General features: G+C 41.9%; 1 long non-coding RNA gene across 4 annotated transcripts in view; it reads right to left on the bottom strand.

Moving 5' to 3' along the window:
• LOC309353385 overlaps nucleotides 1–12,636 on the bottom strand; it is a 307,936-nt gene extending 295,300 nt beyond the window's left edge. Inside the window, exons 1-3 of one of the 4 annotated variants that reach the window (XR_014161768.1) lie at nucleotides 12,299–12,617; nucleotides 10,132–10,224; nucleotides 7,707–8,388 (exon numbers count right to left, since the gene is read on the bottom strand). This is a non-coding gene — a long non-coding RNA (uncharacterized lncRNA). The other 3 variants (XR_014161769.1, XR_014161770.1, XR_014161767.1) reach the window with 3 other exon arrangements.
• Between the last annotated feature and the right edge of the window lie 10,171 nt (nucleotides 12,637–22,807).

Raw genomic sequence — 22,807 nt, 5'->3', positions numbered from 1 at the left:
ATTTTATTGGCTCACAGGCCTTTTACAATCCTGGCAGAGTGTGGCAAAAAGGAAGAAAGGCAGCAGTTCAAAACACAATACATTTAAAAGCAATACAGTATGTGAGTTTTATTTATGACCTCCTGATCCCAGGGAAAGCATGCAGTACGGATCCTGTGTGGTTTAGCAGTCATCTCATGGGGTCAGGAAGCTAGAAAAACTCTGCATTGGCTCTAATGAAGCCAGAAAGTATCTGAAAGAAAGCTGCCACGTTAACCAAGGTAGGTGGCCTGGGCAGTAGAAAATAAAAATATTTTAAATAGAAAGGCATGAAGAAACAAGAGGAGTGGAAGAGTGGAAGAAAGCCATGGTGTTTCAGGACAGAGGCAAGGTAATAAAGGCTTTGCGCCCTCAGAATTACTATTTTTTTCCCTACTTGTTTATGCTACCTTTGAAGAAAAAAGTGTCCCCAAGACTCTTCACAGATACTAAAACAACAATTTCAAAATGAATAAGCAAAATAACTTGAAACAAATTCCAATCAGGTAGCCAATTATGATTCAACCCAAGAGAAAGAAACGCATCACCAAGAAAAGCAGGAAACAGCTTCACATAAAACCTGCATGTGTTAATTTATATAGATGCAAATTTAGACATAATTGTTGTAGTTTAAATATAAATACCATACCCCTCACCATAGTGGGGGTGTCTAACCTGTGCTGTACTCATTCTGCTGGACTTGGGACTAGAGTGTTCTTCAAACAGATAGCCCTTCAAATAGAGGACTGGGCTTTGTAAAGTAGAACGCAGGGCCAGTCTCAAGTGGGAACAAATCAAAAACATATTTCCATTTCATTCCAACTCTCAAAGTCCTGAAGGAGTAAGAAACCATTTTATCCGTCTATTTTATGTTTTAAAGAGAACAAAGATGAACATAAGCAAACCTCTGAAGGAAATGCAGTTTACAGCTTTAAGAGCCACCGCTGCGAAGGCCCTGCTCTAAATCGAAACCAATTTTGGTTCTCAGATAGATGACACTTGGAGCAGGGTTTTTGGATATCAAGGAACGAGAGATTAATTTGGTGAATTCTTACCTTAGCATCTTAAGTGGGATGGAAGTAATCTCCCAGAACAAACTGGAAGAAATCGTGCTAAACCCTGCAAATGAGTTTGTTGTCTCATTTACCTTCACTTCTTTACATTTTAAAATCCTAAGGAGTTTGTATAGAGCAGGAATGCAGAAAATGGCCAATGAGAAATAAATCAATAATAAACACACTCATAGATAGTAAGGCCCATTGAGTTTGATGGGACCTATGTCTGAATAAATATGCTTAGGATTGCACTGTGTAGGGGCAAATACCGTATTTTTCACACCATAGGGCGCACCGGACCATAGGGCGCACCCAGTTTTTTGGGGGGGAAATAAAGGGGGGGAAATTATTTTTTCCCCAGGCGCGGGGCTGGGGCGGGGGAAGCTCGAGCTTCCCCAGCCCCCAAACAGGCAGCTCTCTGCAAGCCGTGGGAGCACTCCCGCTGGGTCCGTGAAGGTCCGCGAAGCCTGGGTGCGCTGAGCTCAGCGCGCACAGGCTTCGGCATGCTGGCAACTCTCCGCAAGCAGCGGGAGCTCTCCCGCTGCTTGCGGAGAGGTCCGCGAAGCCTGGGCGCGCTGAGCTCAGCGCGGGCAGGCTTCGGCATGCTGGCAAGTCTCCGCAAGCAGCGGGAGCCCAGCGCTGGGCTCCCGCTGCTTGCGGAGAGGTGTGCGAAGCCTGGAGAGCGTGAGGGGTCGGTGCGCACCGACCCATCTCACTCTCCAGGCTTCAGCGAAAGCCTGCATTCGCACCATAGGACGCACACACATTTCCCCTTCATTTTTGGAGGGGAAAAAGTGCGTCCTATGGTGCGAAAAATACGGTAACCTATAACACCTATCTTCACAGCCCAGAAACATCCAATTGCTCCAATTGCCTTAAGGTCAGCCCTGATGAGACTGTGCAGGGGTTGGACTGACAAGCCCTGCACCTTCTAGGTCCCTGGTGTCGCCATTCAGAGTGCAGATTCAAGGACTTGTTATGGAAATAAAGGGGGGCACTTATTGGAAATCAGTTTTGTCACCTCTTCCTCCCCAAAGCCCGACACAATGAGCCCAGCCACCTTTTATTCACAGTCGCATAAGCACTACACTACAGCATGGCCATAAACCTGTACGTTCAACCACTGAAATATACACCCAATATGTAGCAATATGTTTTATGACTTGACTCTGTATTTTGTGAATTACCTAAGAGCCACCAATAGGGAGCTCTAGAATCTGACAGCTAACCAATTGGGTACTACCAAAGAGCAACCCCTATTGCTGAAAGCAGGTGACCAGCAGGGAATGCTTCAGCTCAGCCTTTGCACTGTTGACTGAACACCCCCTGCTGTGCAGATAATGGAGAAAGCTCATAAATTGTATCCCTTCTGGCATCCTGGCCAACTCTATTACGCTGGTGTAAACCCTGGTGCACCAGAAGCACAGAATAGCAGCAAATAAAATCTGCTCATACCTCAGCAACTGATAAGACTTGTCAACCAGTTCTTCCAAAGTCTTCCTAAATTATAAAGCTCCAAAATACAGGCCAAAAGAAAGCAGGTCTGGGAAGAGCAAGGCATACAATGGGCAGCACCAGTGAAAATGTCCTGCTCTATGTAACTCCTGCCCTGTCTTTTGATAGAGTGCTCACTTGCCCTCCTTTTTGACATGGAATGCTCTCTATTGGAGTCTCCAGGTTCTAGTTGGTTAATTGGTTTGGCAGCTACAGGAGAGCTATGAGATTCAGGTAAGTGTGGTCAGATGCCTTGTCAATCCCTCCCCCCCCCCAATTTCTTTATTATTATTCATTTTATAACACAACTAAACAACACAAACAGAAAAACAAACAATACAAACAAATTCTTGTCTTATCCTTATTTTTTCTAAACATTGTTAGGTGAGCTTCTCCAAGTCCCCCCTAACTGATTTTTATTTTATGAGATGCCCTGTCAATCCCAGCAGGTATATAAGAGGACGACCCAGCCTGCCCAGGCCTCCAGCCTGCCCCCAGTACGTCACACAACCATGCACCCAGGAATGAAAAGAACAGTCAAAGTGGACTAACCATATGGACTAACCCTAACTCTTAGTAATCTGCTCTTCCCTAGAATTTCCCTGTACTTTGTACTCTCAGTGATATCATGCTTCTAACACACAGTACACCTAGGCTGCAATCCTATATTGAAAGTCTCACTGAGCTCAGAGTAACTTACTTCTGTGTAAGATTGCATTGTAAGTGTCAATCGGTGTCCATTTTTAATGGCAGGCACCAAATCCCTTAGGAAACGGAGAGGATGCCAGTGGCAACTTTAGCTGCCCTTACAAATAAAACAAGAGCACAATCAAATCTAAAGTGACATCACAAGAACCATCCAGATAATTTCCCTTTCAGACGTTTCAGTAAAGGGCTGCAATAAAGACAATAATTATCTGAGAGTAGGAAATGGAGCAGACATAACCCATCTTTCATTCCAGTCTGAAGGCTGCAATTTCGTGGTTGTATTCCGTTCCTAATGCCATGCATTGACTATTAGCAGATTTCCTTTGCAGACTGGATAGAAGTGGATGTGTTTCAAAGAGGCTTCAGGAATGTCCCATATTCCTGGTAGCAATTTTTAGAAGCCTGCTCTTTTGAGTGACTGGCCTTTGAATGTCTTTAAAACAAGACCTGTCAAACAATCTGTGCTAGATCAGTTAAGTGAGTTATAGGGCTAAATGGAATGGTTGGAGACAGACTGCTTGCCCAGAGCCCTTGATCCAGTGCAAGCAATTCAATATCCTACTCAATATTTGGTAGAGGCATCTTCAAATATGAATGCTTTTTACACATATTTATACAGTACACTGACGACATCTTGTCAAGTGGACCAGATATAAAGCGGTTACACAAAGAATCCTGGAGTGTGATCCTGCACTGAACAGATCACTTCCATTGCCCAAGTACAACACACTTCTCCTGGCTTTGCACAGCAGATATCATTGACAGTTTTCACCAGCATTCCATATAGATCTGAACAACAGCTGCAACACCTTGCAATTTCATGCCTACATTGAATCCCAAAGGAAAGTCTCCAGAGACCTGACAAGTACCTGTGGAATTTTATGGCTTTTTGAGCGCAGTCCTATGCATGAAGTAGGAATGGGAAATAAATGTGATTTGGTTCACATTTAAAGGCGAACCTACCTAATTTGCATGTTCTGAAACAAGAAGCCAATTAACCTATCCTTCAAAATTCACACTTCTCCAACTTTTGCAACTCAGATCTCCAGCCAACAGAAGCAGCCAAGATGCTATGGTAAAGTCTCCCAGTCCCACCCTCTGAAACAAATCCTGCAGGTAGAAGGGGTATAAACCACTGAGCTTCTTGGGCTTGCCAAGTGAAGGTCAGCGGTTCAAATCCACACAACGGTGTGTCCCAGCTTCTCCCAACCTAGCAGTTCGAAAGCATACCAATGAAAGTAGATAAATAGGTACCGCTGCAGCGGGGAAGTAAACAGTGTTTCAGTGCACGCTGGCACGCATCACAGTCCTCCATGTGCCAGTAGCTTTAATTTGCTGAAATGAGCTCCACCTCTGCCACTGAGCTGCTGTGATGTCTTGGAACGTTCATAAACATTCTAATGCTTAGTGTCATCAATAAGCTATGAACACAAAGAGTGTAGGAATAAAAGGTATCATGTTCTATAGACAGGAAGGTAGGAATGACTGGGTGTGTTGAATTTCAAAGGTGAGCTATCATTTCTTAGGAGTGTTTTATGCATCACTTTCTGGTGACTGCATTGTTATAGGAAAGCATGCTTCTTAGTGCTGTGAAAGATGAGAAAAGCTGAGTTTAGAATGCAACTTTCAGTGAATTTTCACAGCTTTCTACTTATTATTCTCTTTACCAAGGTACAGTAAAGGTTGCAATATTAAACAGTGGGTACATGGTAGTGGCATAGAAATACAACATCCCATCCCTTTGACTACACAGAGTTGTCAAAAGGGCTTTTATGGGACTTGTTAGCATCCATGACACAATTTATTTAACCCGCCCTTTATTTGTATTATTTTTTCCATAGTCAGTTGCACAAAATCAAATTAGAAGAAGCAGTGCCCTTAACTAATCATTGATTCCTATGGTGCCCTCATTGGCTATCTAACACCCACACAGGAGACACTGACAGCTCTTTGATACATAATTGATATGGCTATTGAAGATCATACGCAATATAAGGGATTTTTTTTTCCAAAGTTTTAGGCTTATATGTAGCCAAGGTTCTCTTTTGTATTGAATTTCCTCCTAAGCTGTGATCCATTCAAGCTGCCCTTTTCATACAGCTGAAAGCAGATTTGATTAATATGATTTGTCTGTGTGTGTGTGTGTGTGTGTGTGTGTGTGAAAATATGAGACGATTAAGGAGTGGTGATGTGGGGAGCCCATGCCTTTTCTCAACATGACATTCTCTAGCATTATACAGAAGACTGTAGAGTCCTCCAATCTTTATAGTTTTCCTACTTGCTGCATCTGAAGTGGGGGTGGGATCTATTATCGGTGGGGGTGTCATTTTTTTTTATTTCTTATTACTGTTCCACTATCGTGTCCAGGTCAACAAATCCACAGCTGCCTATTGATTTCACTCAGTAACAAGACAGGAAAGGCCAGGTTTCAAGGAATGGTTTGCAGATTGGCTTTTCTTTGTGTGAGAAGCTTTCTTGTGAGGACCCCTTAGAAAAAAAAAATTAAGATTGCACAGATGTCCTCTGTGCTCAGTGAAGCAAAATACCAAGCCAATAAATTTACAGCCTGACACTTCTGGTAACCAGCTTCTGTCTCCATATACTGCCAGTCATGGAAACAATCTTCAGAAAAAACTGGTGGTGTGGTGGGAAATAGTTCAGTATTAGTTCAATAGTGTTTTCATCTAGTTCACTGACCTTTTATGCAGCTTGTAATTAGAATGAACGTGTGGATATGGAGGCCCACATCATAGGAAATAGGGCTGCAGCCAGATTTCAAATTATTTATCCTCCAAACTGTGGTTTAGAGGGCTAGAGAAAAGCCCCATTCTTATGTGCATCCTCCTTTCATATGCTCCAAGTAATAGAAAATTTCCTCATTTGTGCAAACCATTGAATCCTAATTGAGAATATGGAGTTTGTGTGACCTGTTCAAAATTAGGCTGTAAACCTGTGCCGATGCAAGCACACAGAGAGACAAGAAGTAATTTTCTTAATCAGCTTTCTTAATCACATTTGATACCATCTAGTAAAAAATATCCTTCTAAAGATGTAAATAGAGCCCTGCAGGATCAGGTCAAAGAGCCATCTAGTTCAACATCCTTTTCCCATAATGGCCAGCATTCTTCCCACTTGTGATTCCCTAACTACTGGCATTCAGAGGCATATTGCCTCTTGACAATAGAGGTAGAACTTAGCCATCATGGTGGGTAGCCACTGATAGTCTTGTTCTCCCTGAATTTGCCTCATCCTCTTTTGGGCCATTACTACACATCTAGTGGGAGAAAACTCCATAGCTTAATTATATGCGGTGTGAAGAAGTACTTTATTTTGTCTGCTCTAAATAGAACTGCAATGATCGATTACTTACTTACTTACTTACTTACTTACTTACTTACTTACTTACTTACATATTATTGTCCTATCCAGGCAGGGAGACCCATTTCTCTTTTAACTACTAGTGATTCTAGCATATTGTGGGAAGCTGCCATACAGATATGCACTAAGCGACATTTGCAATACTACTGCAATAAAAACATTGTTTAGAATCTTTTAAATGTGTTGTTGGGTGAAGCAGTGGTTATTTGTTGGTTTTTGTTCTTGTTTTTATTATTTATTTTGTGTTTTTATCTTGTATTTGTGAACTGCCCTCAGATCTACGGAGTATACAAAATAAATAAATAAATAAATAAATAAATAAATAAATAAATAAATAAATAAATATTCTAATTGTCATATCAATAAATTTTAACTGACATAAGTTAACCCGGCACTGTTTGTAGCTCAAGCTGACATTTGCATGTCATGTTCAGAGAATGAGAAATCTGTGAATGTGGCTTATTAAGCAATGGGTAGCCTTAGAATGGGACGTGGGTGACGCTGTGGATTAAACCACAGAGCCTAGGATTTGCCGATCAGAAGGTTGGCGGTTCAAATCCCCGCGACGGGGTGAGCTCCCGTTGCTAGGTCCCTGCTCCTGCCAGCCTAGCAGTTCGAAAGCACGTCAAAGGGCAAGTAGATAAATAGGTACTGCTCCAGCAGGAAGGTAAACAGCATTTCCGTGTGCTGCTCTGGTTCGCCAGAAGCGGCTTAGTCATGCTGGCCACATGACCTGGAAGCTGTACGCCAGCTCCCTCGGCCAGTAAAGCGAGATGAGCGCCACAACCCCAGAGTCGGTCATGACTGGACCTAATGGTCAGGGGTCCCTTTACCTTTAGCCTTAGAATGCAGTTCAGTAAAAATCCACTCAACAGAATTAACAATGAGCATAAAGCAATGTATTTATGACAGACACTGGGCACATTCAGACAAAACACTGGCTGTTAACAATGGCTATTGCACAACCTCTGTGCTAGTACACACAACCCAAGCACTCCTGATTTGTTCTTCCCTTCCTCCCAGCCAGGAAACAAACCATGGAGTGGCTTACTTTTCTGCTGGGAAAAAGGGAGGAGCAATACTTTGATTCCTATACATGAGTGCCGCTTCAGTTGTAATACAGTGATACCTTGGTCTACAACCATAATCTGTTCTGGAGGTCCGGTTGTAAACCAAAACAGGTTGTAACCCAAGGCGCGCTTTCACCATTGGGGCCTCCCAAAAAAATATGCGTTGTAATCCCCCCCAAAATGGGTTGTAATCCAATAAAAGGGACACACACTTCAGGGTTTGACGTGGTTGTAATCCAAAACGGTTGCAAACCAAGGTGCTATTGTACTAAGTCACTCACTAGTTTCGCCTCTAAGTAGGAAGGAAGGAGCGAAGGAGGAATGTGCAGATTGTGCACCCTGATTATGGTGATTAGGTCTAAATAAAACTAAAATTACAGTCCTTATTTTGACCACAGGAGATAAGAACTAGTATTTGTAACCATGTAACTGCCATCGCAGACTTTCAAAGATTATATATATTAAGAAATATATTTTAAAATCAGCTATTATTCATATAGAACTACTGTATTGGTATTAATTTCAGCATGAGAGATTCTATATTTTGTTATATATCCTCTTCACTTCGATGGAAGAAAAGTCATGATATGTTGCCACCTTCTGGATGAAATGAGAAGAAAAACTGATTTCCCCCCTGCATCTTCATCTGATTTTAAACCTGGAATCTAGATTTAACCAGATAGATATTTGAAATTTTGCCTCTTGTCATTTAAAATAGTATTTTGATAGATTTGTTAACGTGCACATGCACACAAAAAGCGTAATTATGATAATACTAGGTTTTTTAATAGACTGCATTATTGCTAGCTATGATCTTTTAATTAAATGATATAGCAAAATACGTTCTCCATAAACCATTTTTCCTGTTTCAAAGCTTTAACAATAATTCCTATAAATTCCAGAGTAATTACTGAGTATCAGTTCCACATTTCTACTTAAACAACATAAAATATAACTTTATTCTGAATTCTCTCTCAAAATGTGCTAGAGTAAAAGGGCGTGGGGGGGGGGTTGGGGGGGATACATGTGTACTTAATACAGTGAGCACCAACATACCACATATGTACTGTGTGACCGCCATGTGGAGCGGTCCTTTCAATACAAATTGAGAAGACCTGCCCCTTATATCATCTGCACTGCAAGAAGATTAGGAGAACGTTCAATTTCCGTGCAAGAACATAGACCCAGAAGAACTAGCCATTTGTAGCTTTAAGGAACAGGTCCCATTCTTCCTTGCTATTAACTAACTTCTAAACACTCAGATTTCCCAACTGATAAGGTTTTCTGGACAGAAACACTAGATTCAAGATCAGAGATTGCTTTACTTTGCCCTGCAAAAACTATCAAGCAAACAACAATGAATCAGAATGATAGATTAAAATAAAAATCACACTACATGCGTGGATTGGATTACAATTGGTAGGATGTCTATGTGATCAACAACTCCCCCTGTCCTCAGTGGCCACTGTTAATAACATACTGTAATTTTCATTGTCTATACTTTCTGTATTTCTTTTCCTTCTGACCTCATTGTTTACAATTCCTCCCCCAAACATGTATCTGCAACTCAGGACAACACTTCCTGCATCTGATGACATGGACTGCAGCCCACAAAAGCATACGGCATAATAAATTTGTTAGTCTTTAAAGTAGTTAGTCTTGAGTGGTTATTCAACCTGAAGTGATGTCCATATTTCTGACTTTGTCTATGATTTGACCAAATTCAGCTTTTTATCTGGTAACCCACCATTGATTTTTACTGTTATATGTTATTCTGTATAAAAATTCTATTATAAACACTAAAAACCCACAAAGTCGCTTTGTTGCTTTTGATGCAATAATCTTAACACAGCTTCCCCTCTGGAAACTATTCCTGCTGGGGATTCCTTCGATTTGGCATTTGTTTTTTGAGATGGCATAATCACATGCTGTAGATTCTGTAAAGTTTATTAAAAGTGCTTTTGCGAAAGTATCATAAAGTTACATGGGGTTTGCTACGCTCATTCACTGCCACAGAATCATAGTTTAGCTCAGCTGAAGAAAACACGGCCATTTAGTTTTCCAGATAGGCTGGGAATGGTTTCAATTACCTGATGTTGCGGTTCAATCCATCAGTATAACACTAAACACATCAAGGCTAGTCATGCCAGTAAAACAGTGGAATGTTTACGGGGAATTCAAGATTATGCTGCTATATTCTCTCCATGTAGCTGGCCATAGCCCTGTGTAAAATTGGGGGGGGGGGAATACAAGTGTTTGGCCTCAGGAATCTACAAAAACTTAAATAAAAGAGGGAGGAAAGTCTAAGATTATGATAATATTTTTAAATTGTGTACAGAGTAGTTTATTATATAGTTCCAGTCATATCAACATTATGTAAGGGAATACTCGGCTGGTTTTGTTTTTACCTTTATTCCAAGCCTGCCATACTGAATTATTATCACAAGAAATGTTGTAGACCTTCCATGCTTCTTCGTGTACTTTTATGGGCCTGTAGCAGTCTAAAGAAAAGAACATGCATTGTGTTATATTGAGCTCTTATGTTATGAGGACTAATTTTTAAACTGATGACCCCTTCTCACGATATGGCCACCACACAGATATTGCTTGAAACTCCATTACAACTGAAATTTTATTTCCTTTCATTTTGCATGACTAATAGCTTGGCAGCTGCGAGTGCAAGACATATGTTCCTAGTGCGAGGGATTGCTTAGCTTGTTACGCCTGCAACTGTTCCCTGAATTTGTTTCCAGAAGTCAATAATGAAAAGAAACTCAGCCAGATGTGTAAATATATGCCACTAGTGTTACAGCTCCTCTGCATTTACTCTGGCCAACTCCACTTGCCTTCTGAACACAGAACAGCATTTCATGGTTTATTTTCATGCAAATATCTGAAGGAATTGGGAATCAAATACAGTACAGTGATACCTCAGGTTAAGAACTTAATTCGTTCTGGAGGTCTGTTCTTAACCTGAAACTGCTCTTAACCTGAGGTACCACTTTAGCTAATGGGGCCTCCCACTGTTGCCGTGCTGCTGGCATGCAATTTCAGTTCTCATCCTGAGGTAAAGTTCTTAACCCGAGGTACTATTTCTGGGTTAGCGGAGTCTGTAACCTGAAGCGTCTATAACCCGAGGTACCACTGTACCTCAAATGAGGGAACAGCCATATGAATTCACCAGTCTGTCCTCAATAAAGCTAGGGATTATTCTACAGTACTTGCAGAGCTTTTAAACTTCAGATGGCCTGTACTTTATACTTCCTCTTTGCTTCCCCTGTGTTAAACTTATTCAAGTATTGTTTATTTAAAGCATTTGTAACCCAGGCTTCAGCTAAAAAGGCTCCCAGAACAGCCTGCCCACGATCTAAAAAACACGACACAATGGAAAAGGGACAGAGAGGAAAGGGGGGTGGAATCAAACTCAGGCTCCAATTGTTAAACAGTTGTTCTTATAATGACCAACTTGTGTGATTCAAGAGTAAGCGGTGCCTGATAGAGCTGGGGTTTTAGCAAAAATAAGATAGGATGAACCCTGCTTTCTATTTCTCCCACTGACGCAGTGTGACAAAATGGCTGCTCCCAGGTGACAGTTGTAGGGAGAGGAGGCCTGGTGGAGCTTCTTCTGGATAGAATAAACCGTGCTTTCCATCTCTCCTACTGATGGAATGGAATCCATCAATAAATACATTTTATTATTTTTTTAGTAACATTGTAATCTTAGTTATGTCTGCTTAGATTTAAGTACAGTGGTACCTCTGTTTACGTACTTAATTCGTTCCGGAGCTCTGTTCTTAAACTGAAACTGCTCTTAACCTGAACCACCACTTTAGCTAATGGGGGCCTCCCGCTGCCACTGCACCGCCACTGCGTGATATGTGTTCTCATCCTGAAGAAAGTTCTTAACCCAAGGTACTATTTCTGGGTTATCGGAGTCTGTAACCTGAAGTGTATGTAACCCGAGGTACCACTGTAAATCCCATTCATTCAGTGGGGCTGAATCCCCACAGAATGTATATAGCAGGAGTTCCCAAACCGGTTTGCGAGCTTCATTCGGGTGGTCTGTGGTGTGTCTGTAAAAATGCACTTTAAAATCATATAGCATCTAGGACATCATTGCCACAACTGGCAGAAAAATAAAAACCCTTTTAAGTGCTCTGTTTGGGGTGAGGTGGGAGTTTGGGGGACTATGGTGCAGGATTACATCCTAAATATGTTATTTTCTGTAATATGCTATGACAGCAAGCACAAGGCAAGCCAACCACTGGCTGTTTCATTTTCCCCAACAATACTTCTGTATTCTTGACCAGTTATCCTGAATTTATCTCCAGTCATCCTTTCCAGTCTTCAATATGTAACACAGATAACATCAGACACAATAAGACTATTCATTTATGTTTTGGTCAACGGGGGTGGGGGGGGATCAACAAAGATGTGTGTATATATTCCTCACAAAAGCCATTACACAATTTTTAGTTGAAAAGAAATATTAAAGGAAAACTGGAATGGGTGGTCATATGGAAAGAATCTAGTCCTCAGTCAATATGAACAAAGAGAAAAAGGAAAATGTGATACCTAAGGTGAGGGTCCTAACCAGCCAGTCAGCTCCTTGCACACTTCAGGCCTAATCTGCCTAAATAATTACTTGTATCTTTCGTCAGCCTGCCTTAGCAGGGCCTCTTGGAGTTGCCCAAGGACCCCTACAATGTTTGCGGGACTTGCTACTTGACACCGCCTGCTTCCCCTTCAAGCCCTATGCCCTCATAGACCTGGGCAGGGTCACAGCCAAGCATAGTTATGGTTTTTAAACTAGCTGAAATAAATGACCTCAATCCAGAAAATCTAGCAAAGGCCCAAGTAACTACTTTAGAAATCCATGTCAGCTAGACATGACTAAGCCCCAATTTATTGTTTTCAATGGGACACAAGGCTGTTGATGGGGGGGGGGGGTTCCATCAGGGCAAAAAACAGCTTCAGGGTGGGTGTTATTTTCTTTGGGGCAACACCTTTCACCATGCCATTGCCTGATACAGCTGCCTTCTCTCCCTCCTTCTTTGCCTCATTCTCTTTTTTCTAACCTATCTGTTGGTTTAATTTGGTAAAAGGAAAATGATATGTGGTTAAAATAAAAAGGAGAAGCCTGGATTCCTAGATTCAGGTTTGGAGCAAGTGTTCTTTGGTGAGGAAACCCCAGCAGAGATTTAAAATTACAAAATATGCAGCAAAGCAGAGCATGGAACTATAGGCTGTTTGACCTTTAAAATACAATACCCCCTTCTAAGTTTCTTCCAAAGTTCCACACTTCCCTTAGCATAGAAAAAGACCACATTTGGTAACTTAAAAATGGTTTACTTACAAGCTCTTCAAAGGACAGATTCATGTGCTTTTTCCACTGCTGCAAGAAAAGACAGGCAGTATAACTTAGGTTTCAAAATGGTAAATGTTTCTAAATTATTTGTATAGAAACACAAAAATGGCTTGCTTAAGCCATGCAGTCTAAGCTTGGAGCATCCACCTTAGGCCTCCTTACTGGTAGGATTCACAGGTGGAATGGGAGAACAAAGAGTTTGTTAATCCTTACTCCCAAGGTGAGGGGAATCTGTCTGCATCCTAAGTTGATGTTCTACCAATGAGTTATAGCTTTCCCCCAAGGATGAAAAAAATGCTTAGAGGGGAAGAGCATATGATAATGTTCATGTTTTCAATGTTCCTAGGACCGTTTCTTTGGACTGAACTTTCAGGGAAGGCAATTATTTAATTTTACAGCTAGCACCAAACATATAAGCTATGGAAAGACATGTTTATTGCATCTCCGAACATTGGATTATTGTTTTGTTTCAATGCTTCTTGACACAAAAATGACAATCAATTTTATCTTTAAAGTTTGCCCTATAGTGCCCTCAAAGTTATAGCATTAGTTGAATACCAGCCAAGATGTTCGGAGAAGCAGTAATTCACGGAATCAGCACATTTAAATTATTAATGGAACGTAAGCTGGAAAGATCTGCAAATAAACTGTTACTCTGAGAATCAAATGAATCGCTCACAACTATGAAGGAACAAGAGGGTTGAAAAATACACAATATGTCAAAGTACCATGAGTAAAGGGACTTGGGGATTCAGGTCAGGTCACCGAGTTCAACTACAAACCATTCTTTGTCTTTTATTTTGAGTATGATTCCTGGTAGGGTCTTTAACATTTCAACAATGACACCATCCCTCTCTCTCTCTCTCTCTCTCTCTCTCTCTCTCTCTCTCTCTCTCTCTCTCTCTCTCTCATGCACACATACACACACACACACACACACACACACACCCTTGTAAGACCCTCTTTAGTAATCTATGAATTCTGGTAATGCCTTTAAATGGAGGTGATATTTCAAGGCAAGTTATTTACTGTCCAATTACAACACAGTTGTGATGCTCACAGTGCCATAGACAAAATGAAAGGAATGAGAATTTAAAACGGGGTGGGGCAGGGAGCCCTGTGGCCGTCCCAATGTTGCTGCTTCTATCATTCCTGATCATTGGCCATTCTGGCTGGGGAAAAATGGGAGTTGGAGTCCAGCAACATCTGGAGAGCCGCAGGTTATCCACCCCAGATTTAGAATAATATCACAGCACTGTTTATTCGGAGACACATCCCACTGGGTTCAGTGGGACTTAAACCAGAGTACAGTATGTGTATCTAGGATTGCAGCTTTTCCTCATGCTTTTCCATCATAAAGTTCGGAACTATGGCCCTCCCTCCAGTTCTGCTTCTAGTTCACTTCCTGGCATAGGTGAGTCAAACTTTCAGAAAAGGTACAATGGGAAAGTCCTAATAGGATCACTACTGCAGCAAGTGTGTTTGGATACTCCCAACATCAAAGAAGCAGCGTGTCGTGACCATACATATGCTTTCTCCCTAAATCTGTATCAGCCCTCAAATCACAGGTGTCTCAAGGCTTCATTACACGCAAGATTATTTCCTTCACACATATCGTTCCCACGAAAGAAATTGCATAAATCAAGCATGTCCAAAGTCCGGCCTGGGGGTCCGGGCTGGTTTCAAACAACCCCCCAGGCAATTTTGAAAAAGCAATCTCTTGAGACCCCCGAGTGCCTGCCCACCAAATCCAAATAAGTCCGACTACAAGGCTTCACTAGGGAGGCAGACAAGGTGGGTGTGCTACTGGTGGTGCTGGGAAGTTGAAAGTGCATGCGCTTACTTGCCATTAGAACATTTGTTTACCAATGCTTATATGATTGGTTAGAATGTGCCTTGTAACATAAAAAGTGTTAAACCCAATACAAAACAAAGTGGCACTAATAAAGAAAAGTTCTAGGGTGGCAACAGAAAGCAAATTAAAAATGCTTTTGCAGTTCATCAAAACTATCCAGCAATATCACGTTATAGGAAAACTGGTGCTATAACAGTAATCCTTCTAGCTGGTTAATTGGTTTGGCAGCTACAGGAGAGCTATGAGATTCAGGTGAGAGTTGTGAGATGCCTTGTCAATCCCAGCAGGTACAGCGGGTTACATACACTTCAGGTTACAATACATAACACATATGCTTCAGGTTTCAGACTCCGCTAACCCAGAAATAGTACCTCGGGTTAAGAACTTTGCTTCAGGATGAGAACAGAAATCGTGCAGTGGCAAGAGGCCCCATTAACTAAAGTGGTGCTTCATGTTAAGAACAGTTTCAGATTAAGAACAGACCCCCAGAACGAATTAAGTTCTTAACCTGAGGTACCACTGTATATAAGAGGACGACCTGGCCTGCCCAGGCCTCCGGCCTGCGCCTGTCTGTCAAGCTGTGTGTCTCGAATAGTTCCCTGAGTGTGTTTATAGTCGCTCTAGTGGACACGGTTGAGGTCGGCACCATCTCAAGCCACTTGGACTGAGTCAACCACTATTAGGTAGTGTTGGCCCTGAAAAGGCCCCTCAAAATCCACGTGTAACCAGGGCCATGGGGACTGTGTGGACTCCCAGGACTGTACTGGTGCCTTGGGTGGATCTGGCAGGGAGACCTGGTAGGGCTCGCAACGTTTCACCCAGCCCTCTATCTCCGCATCTATGCCTGGCCACCACACATAGGTACGAGCCTATGCCTTCATCCGGATGATCCCTGGGTGAGTCACGTGCAGCCCTTCTAAGACCCTTTTTTTTTCTTAAGGGGGGGGCTCCTAAAAAAAGCTCAACAACTTTGGCCAGCCCTCACGCATGCTCACTTCACCAAATCTGGCCCTCTTTGAAAAAAGTTTGGACACCACTGAGGTAGATGATCTGAGCTAACACAGATACATAAGGGCCCTCTAGTGGTACAAACCAGAGAGAGGAGGCTCTAATTTAAACAATGATAGCAGGAACGTTTAGAGCACTGGGGCAGAGACTGAACATTAGTTCTCTATACACATACATACCATTTCTGCTGCAGTTGGAGCCTTTAGAAACTGCACCAGAATATGTGATAAAGTGGGTGAGCATGTGAAAGGTTATCTGCTGCAGGATGTGTTCTGCCCTAGGGAAAATGAAAGCCCCTTGTTTCCACAGTGGGCGAGTATATTTCTGCAGCCACCACTCACTCTCTCTCCCCCCCCCCTCTCTCTCTCACGCACACACACACACACACCTCTCAAAGCAGCAGAAACATCCAGAGTTGGCCCTACTATTAAGCTGAACGAGGCAGCTGCCTCAGGCGGCAAATGTGGCGAGGTAGGGGATGTGTACAGTTCATGCCACATGACCACCTAAGCTAGCCCGCTGCCCTCAGGAACTATGTAAGATGCTGTCCCATTACCAGTTTTGAAGTAAAATTCAACAACAGTCTGGCTGGCTTTTCTACATGGACTGTAGAAGGAACTACCAAAATGCCTTGGGCTGGTCCTGTGGGGCACAGGGGTAGAAACTGAACATCAGCACACTCTTTCTGTTGGAGTACTTGTGCTAGAATCATTGTGCATGAATCATTTGCTGTGTGGTTTGCTGGAGCTTTCCCCCTGACACTGGTGCCACCAATACTTGGATGGGCCTGGGATATGGCAAGGCAACAGCAAGGTTAGCGCCACATGGGTTCATCAACAGGAGTCTCGCCAAGCAATCTGACACATTTGCTGGTACATCCACACAGCCCCAACCTCACCCCCAGCCTGGCTATATGCTACCAGACACCCCACTGTAACTGCGATAAATCTGGTTGCTATTTCCTGTACTTACCATTCTTATGACCTGGCTGCCAGTAAATATTTATTAATATTCATACCTGACTGCACTTTTCATTTCTGACTGGGGCTTATGCATGGAGAAGGGGATTTGTTTCCACATTACATTGTGGATAAAATAAAGGAGCTGCAATAGTATATGTGATATTTTATTGTGTAAATCCTTAGCTTCTAGTATCAATCATATCAGCTTTAAATTAAAAAGTTCCAGAGAACTGTTAAACCTGAAAATAAGCTTGCTTTGGAGGACAAGGGAATCTTTGATCGCTCCAGTGTTCCGACATTCTGCATTTAATTTAGTGCGGATAAATGAAATTTTTGCCGAGCTGCATATTTCAACAGCACAATTTTTCTTGAATTTTTAGGGCAAATTATTTTGTGATAAAGTGTTTGCAGGAAGCTACATATCACTGTGAAGGAGATCCCGATATGGTCAGGATTTATTATTAAAAGGCCAGTATGAGATCTTTTAAAGATGCTGAAAGGGCTGGAGGCAGAATGATGCCCCTCTTGCTTTCTGTTGTCAGTTAAAAGTTTGTTTGCCAATACTGAAATAAACCCTCAAAGCATGAGGCGTGGGGCAATGGCACCCATTGCTTTGCAAAATCCATCACTTTTGCTGAATGTATGCTGTTCTGTTCCATTTGGAACGGTTTTGTGTGTTTTGTAATTCTGTAACCTGCCCTGGAATCTTGTGGTGAATGGTGGGTAAAAAAATATACTACAAATAAATATTACTTAAATACAACTGAAATTTATTATCTAGAAGTCTGACAGATTATAGCGAGCAAGAATAGTGATGAATGATATACTCTAAGACAAATGCCAACAGGATTCTCTATGAAAGCAAATTATGTATTTTCAAGTTCGTTTTCAAGATCAGGAGCGTCAATGAGTCAGAAGAGGAGGAAATAGACAGCCTTCTTTAAATCTTCATTTGGTCTATATTGTCGGATATCTGCAAAACAATCTCACATAGACAATGCAGAAGTCAGGAAAACTCACGGTCTGTGCAAAAGGCATGCTGCCTAATCTCGAGATACCAGATGTGCTTTCAATTCATCAAAACCATGGCAAATTGACTCTCTGACAAAACAACAAGTGCAGATGTGTTCTTAATCGCCCAAGACTGGCTTGTCTTCAATCATCCAGCATGGATTCTGCATGGATTCCACACTAACTTTATCTCTTCAGCAAAGACAGCAGCAGGGCATTTTTCATAGGTTCAGAGTGTGTAGCTTGGGATTTGTTTATGTTCCAGTTCCTTTGATCTTCCAGCTGCTCCCTGTTCCTTTACTGAATCTCCACAAATTTTCTTTACATACCTGTTTTCACTGTGGAGACTTACTGGCATGAGAAATTTCTCTGTGTGGATCTCTCTCACAGAACACATTGAGCCTGTACGTTGGAACAAACAGCATCAATCAGCTGTGTGATCCAAGTTTTAACTATTTGTATCCCGCCCTCCCCGGCTGAGGCCAGGCTCAGAGCGGCTAACATCATAAAAAACACACAATAAGCATAAAAACAGACATCAATTAATTAAAATAGATCTTAAAATTAATTCAGACAAGTTAAAATCTGGGCAGGTGGCAATTATCAGGTTGGAAATGAGAGTGGTTAATACTTGCCAGGACCAACTGTTTATACTGATCATACAAGGACCTATGAGCGGGTTGAGGGCCTCCTTCTGGCTTGTTTTATACAAAAGAAAGTCAAACTGCATCCTGCCCAAAGGCCTGGTGGAACATTACAGGCCCTGAGGAAAGATGTCAAATCCCGCAGGGCCCTGGTCTCTTGTGGGAAAGCGTTCCAGCAGGCCGGGGCCACGGCTGAAAAGGCCCTGGCTCTAGTCGAGGCCAGTCTAATTTCCCTGGGTCCCTAAAAATAACAGCACTGACAAAGGACATGTTGGGGACTAGCAAGATGTTGACAAGTCTGACTCAGGAGAGGGGATAAGTGGTTTGTGGGGACCTGTACCAGCCAGGAGGCAAGAATCAGAGGTATGGGAAGCTTCAGAGCTGGTGGAAGAGGCACACCAGGCAAATGAAGGGCCAAGGGCTTCCTCACCCTCTCCCGAACCACTATCTCCCAGAACCAGGAGAGAACTGAAGAGGGTGGAGCAGAGGCAGTTTCCACAAGGGCATTGTCTCAAGCTGAGTGCATGCAGGCCTTTGGGGGAAGGTACTTTAACTGGTGGAGGGGAAGTGGTCCCCTGTTGCTGCAACTGCCCCATAATTGAATACCTGGGAATACCTGCCTAGACGCTACACAGGTGTAAGTATTCAGAACTATAGAAGTGGCTGTAAATGTTATCTTTGACAATTAAGACTACAGTACAACTCCCATCAGTCCCAGCCAGGAAAGTATTTTTTTAATTTTTTTTTACAGTAACTGGGCAAGTTTGCTGGTTAGGGAGATTGGATGTCCCGAATGGTCAAGGGAATAATTGCTTGCAGCCAAACTAAGTATGCAGAGATTTTTGAAATGCAATTTGGTTCAGAAATAGAGGAGTGATAGAGAAGTATTTCCCCCCCTGCTCTGCTGTGATTCGGAGGAAAGATGGGGCAGAAAATTTTCTGTGGAAAACATTCCATTTTCAGATATAAATCACCCTAATTAGCATAGGACAAGTTTCCAGAAAAGTTAGCAATTCAAAATTTTCAAGAAAACTGCCACCACTTAGGCATCACTTCTTCCAACTCTTGTCAGCCAGGAGTTGTCCAAAGTGCCAGCACAGCAAGCGCTTTCAGCTAACAAATTTACTTCTTCCATCTACTGGAAGCTCTAGAAATGCAAAGTTTATAAAATGTGTCAGCAGTGAATTCCATGGTGGCAAAAACAAAATAGTTAGAGGGCTCTTTATATAGCTATAGCTATGGCAATTCCAGCCGGTGGCAGATGTCCTTGTCTCATGACTCTTCCAAGTGGGTTTTTTTAAAAAATATTATTTTTAAGGAACATATGGTGCACACCACAAAATAAATGTGTGGGGTTGTTTTTTTTCCTAGGGGGAGGTGAAAGCCTCCAGTGGTTTGATTATTACAAAGACTACCAAAAAATAAGTTTTACCTTTGTTAGAGGGGGCGACCCTGTGCAAACCTTTGTTGGGCTCGAAGCTGTGTTTTGTGTTGTCTCCTTCCATCACCTCAGAAACAAACATGAATAATTAGCATACTTAAAAGAGAGACCATATGCCCAGGATTCCTGCTCTTGGCTTTCAGTTTCATAGCTCCAGCTCTTAACGTTGTTCAGTCCTCTGAGGCACTAGCAATTGGATATACGGTAATCCCCTTCTGTGTGTTCCTTGTTGCCGCCAATATCTCCGCTCCCTATAGAACCTTCACAGTTCATTTCCTTCTGGCAAAAGCGGTTCACATTTATTGCTTCTGTAGCTCTGTAGTCCTTATTTAGGAACAGAGGAAAATAAGGAACTGCCAGTCCTGGGAACATCTGCATGTAAAGCAGATGCCCTACCAATGAACTATGGTCTTTCCTCAAAATTACAGGAAGCCTTAAATAAAAGACTTATGTGCCGCTTTTGAGAATAAACTCTTTCAAAATGGCATGCCATAAAACACTTAAACACAGCTCTGTTTGTACTTCCCTGTTTAGTGTGCCCTTGGTGGCACACTCAGGTTTGCCTGATGTTTGAAATGGTCCCAGAGCAGCAGTCTAAGAGCTGTAATAAAGTAGTATTAGTCTAGAACTATCCAATGCCTACAATAGCCCTGTGGTTACACTTCCATGCAGAGGGCAGGAAAAGTGGGCAGTCATGTGCTCCCTAACAGCTCGACATGAAAGGTTGCAGTGACCTAGGAGTAAGCCCTACTGAACACTTGCTCACTTCTGAATTAAGAATGAATAGATTTGTGCTGGGTTCAGCTGTAACACAAAACCATTTGTTTAGCTAACCACACTTTGTTTTAATGTCTGACCCGCCCCTGAGCCAGCACAGAAGTTGTGGTTTGATGGGAACAAAATAGGAACAGAAAGCTGTTTTACATAACACTGTACCAAATGAGGTTTGCCATTTTGTCTCAACTCACAGGCCACTGACAATCCAGATAGGTCCTTTCTACCATGCAGATGGGAGTCAACTTACGAAGCAAAGCGCTGGGCAGATAGAAAACAAAGATATACGACTCCAAACCATAGTTTTCCTGTTGTACGTCTGTAACTTATATTAGTACAGTGGTACCTCGGGTTATATATGCTTCAGGTTACAGACTCCGCTAACCCAGAAATATTACCTTGGGTTAAGAACTTTGCTTGAGGATGAGAACAGAAATCGTGCAGCAGCGGCAGTAGGAGGCCCCATTAGCTAAAGAGGTGCTTCAGGTTAAGAACAGTTTCAGCTTAAGAACAGACCTCCAAAACGAATTAAGTTCTTAACCCGAGGTACCACTGTCAGGGAACTGGAGTCAGAGAAGGAGGAGGGAATGGGAACTTACCGGGAGAAGGTCCCTTTAATAAGCAGCTGTTCATCTTCGGACGAGAGAGAAGACAAAGGGGGGTCAGAGGGAAGTGAATCTGAGAGAGAGAAGGTACTTTCTGGGCCAAGCACCTCTCGTCAGAGAGGAAGAAGGGGCTATGCTGGCCCAAAGGCGGAAGGAAGCCAGTCGGGACAACTGACCGACCATGATGAAGTCACATTTTTTAACTGCTTGTACATAGCTTCAAAGAGGCAATAAATCCTGTAAATATGGCTTGATTCCCGGACTCTTATCTTCGCTAAGCACTCTCAACTCCCTGCCTGACAACCACTGTACAAACCATGGGTTTAGGGTACAGCTCAACCCATCCAAGGAACTTTCTACATATAAATTGTCTTCTAAGAAACTGAAATACAAGTTGTTGTCTTTAAAAAAAAAAAGCATTGTGAATGCATAAATGTATTTAAAATACCAATACACATTGCTTTGCAGTTCCTATAATTATCACACAACAATCACTAAGTCAACATTTACGTCACTCAAGAATTTGACTCGCCATCTCCTTTGAAGCCCTCTAAATGTAGAATCCATGTTTTACAGATTAAGTTTTAAAAAAAAACTTCACATGACAAATTTCTCATAAGCAAGCAACTCCCCTGCAGAGAAAGAAAACTATGTACATTTTTTTCTAAGGAAAAAACAGTATGAGGACCTCTCTAAGGATTCCAGGGGAGAAGAGTGTCTAAGATTAGCTCACTATGATTTGTCTGATGCATCCTGTTTCAAACAAACTTCTGTTTCTTCAAGGATACAATATGAGTTCTAATCACCCACAGGAATATAATTGCTTAGAATTTATAGTCAAAAGGGTTGTTTAAAAAAAGCTTAATAGATTATTTTTTACCACTAAAGGCCAACACATATTATTCCTGACTGTTTTTGCAGCATGGTGCATACTTCATACATACCAGTAATTAGTAGTAGTAAATTGTAGGGTGAATTATTCCCCAAAGACTTCTATCCTTTCATCTTGTGGATGTTTTAACCACAAGAGAGCTTGCCCTTTCTAGCTGTCAATTAGTCATATATATTTTTTCCACTTGATAGCTATTGCCACCATATATCATCTTCATTTTAACATCCATAGTAACTGTCAAAAGAAGTTCTGGGTTCAACTGATAAAATTCTTCATGGAAATTTCAGTTAATGGGTGGGCTGAATGTAAAGTTGTTGTTTTTTAAATTATTTAATTAAATCATGCTCCTCCCTTATAAATTATGTCCCCCCCCAAAGACTCTTTTTATTGTCCCATTGATTTATTATTTTAATTCACTCTAAATACCAAAAAGAAAATAGCTGCTATTCTGCCTACCATGTTTCAGTTTCATTTTTGTTCCGTATAAAAATTTACAGTTCCTTAAGTGGCCATCAAAGGCAAGG

The sequence above is a fragment of the Podarcis melisellensis genome (genome assembly GCF_964234715.1).
Source record: "Podarcis melisellensis genome assembly, chromosome: 12".
Taxonomy (NCBI): domain Eukaryota; kingdom Metazoa; phylum Chordata; class Lepidosauria; order Squamata; family Lacertidae; genus Podarcis; species Podarcis melisellensis.
This window is presented reverse-complemented; position numbering and strand designations above follow the sequence as displayed.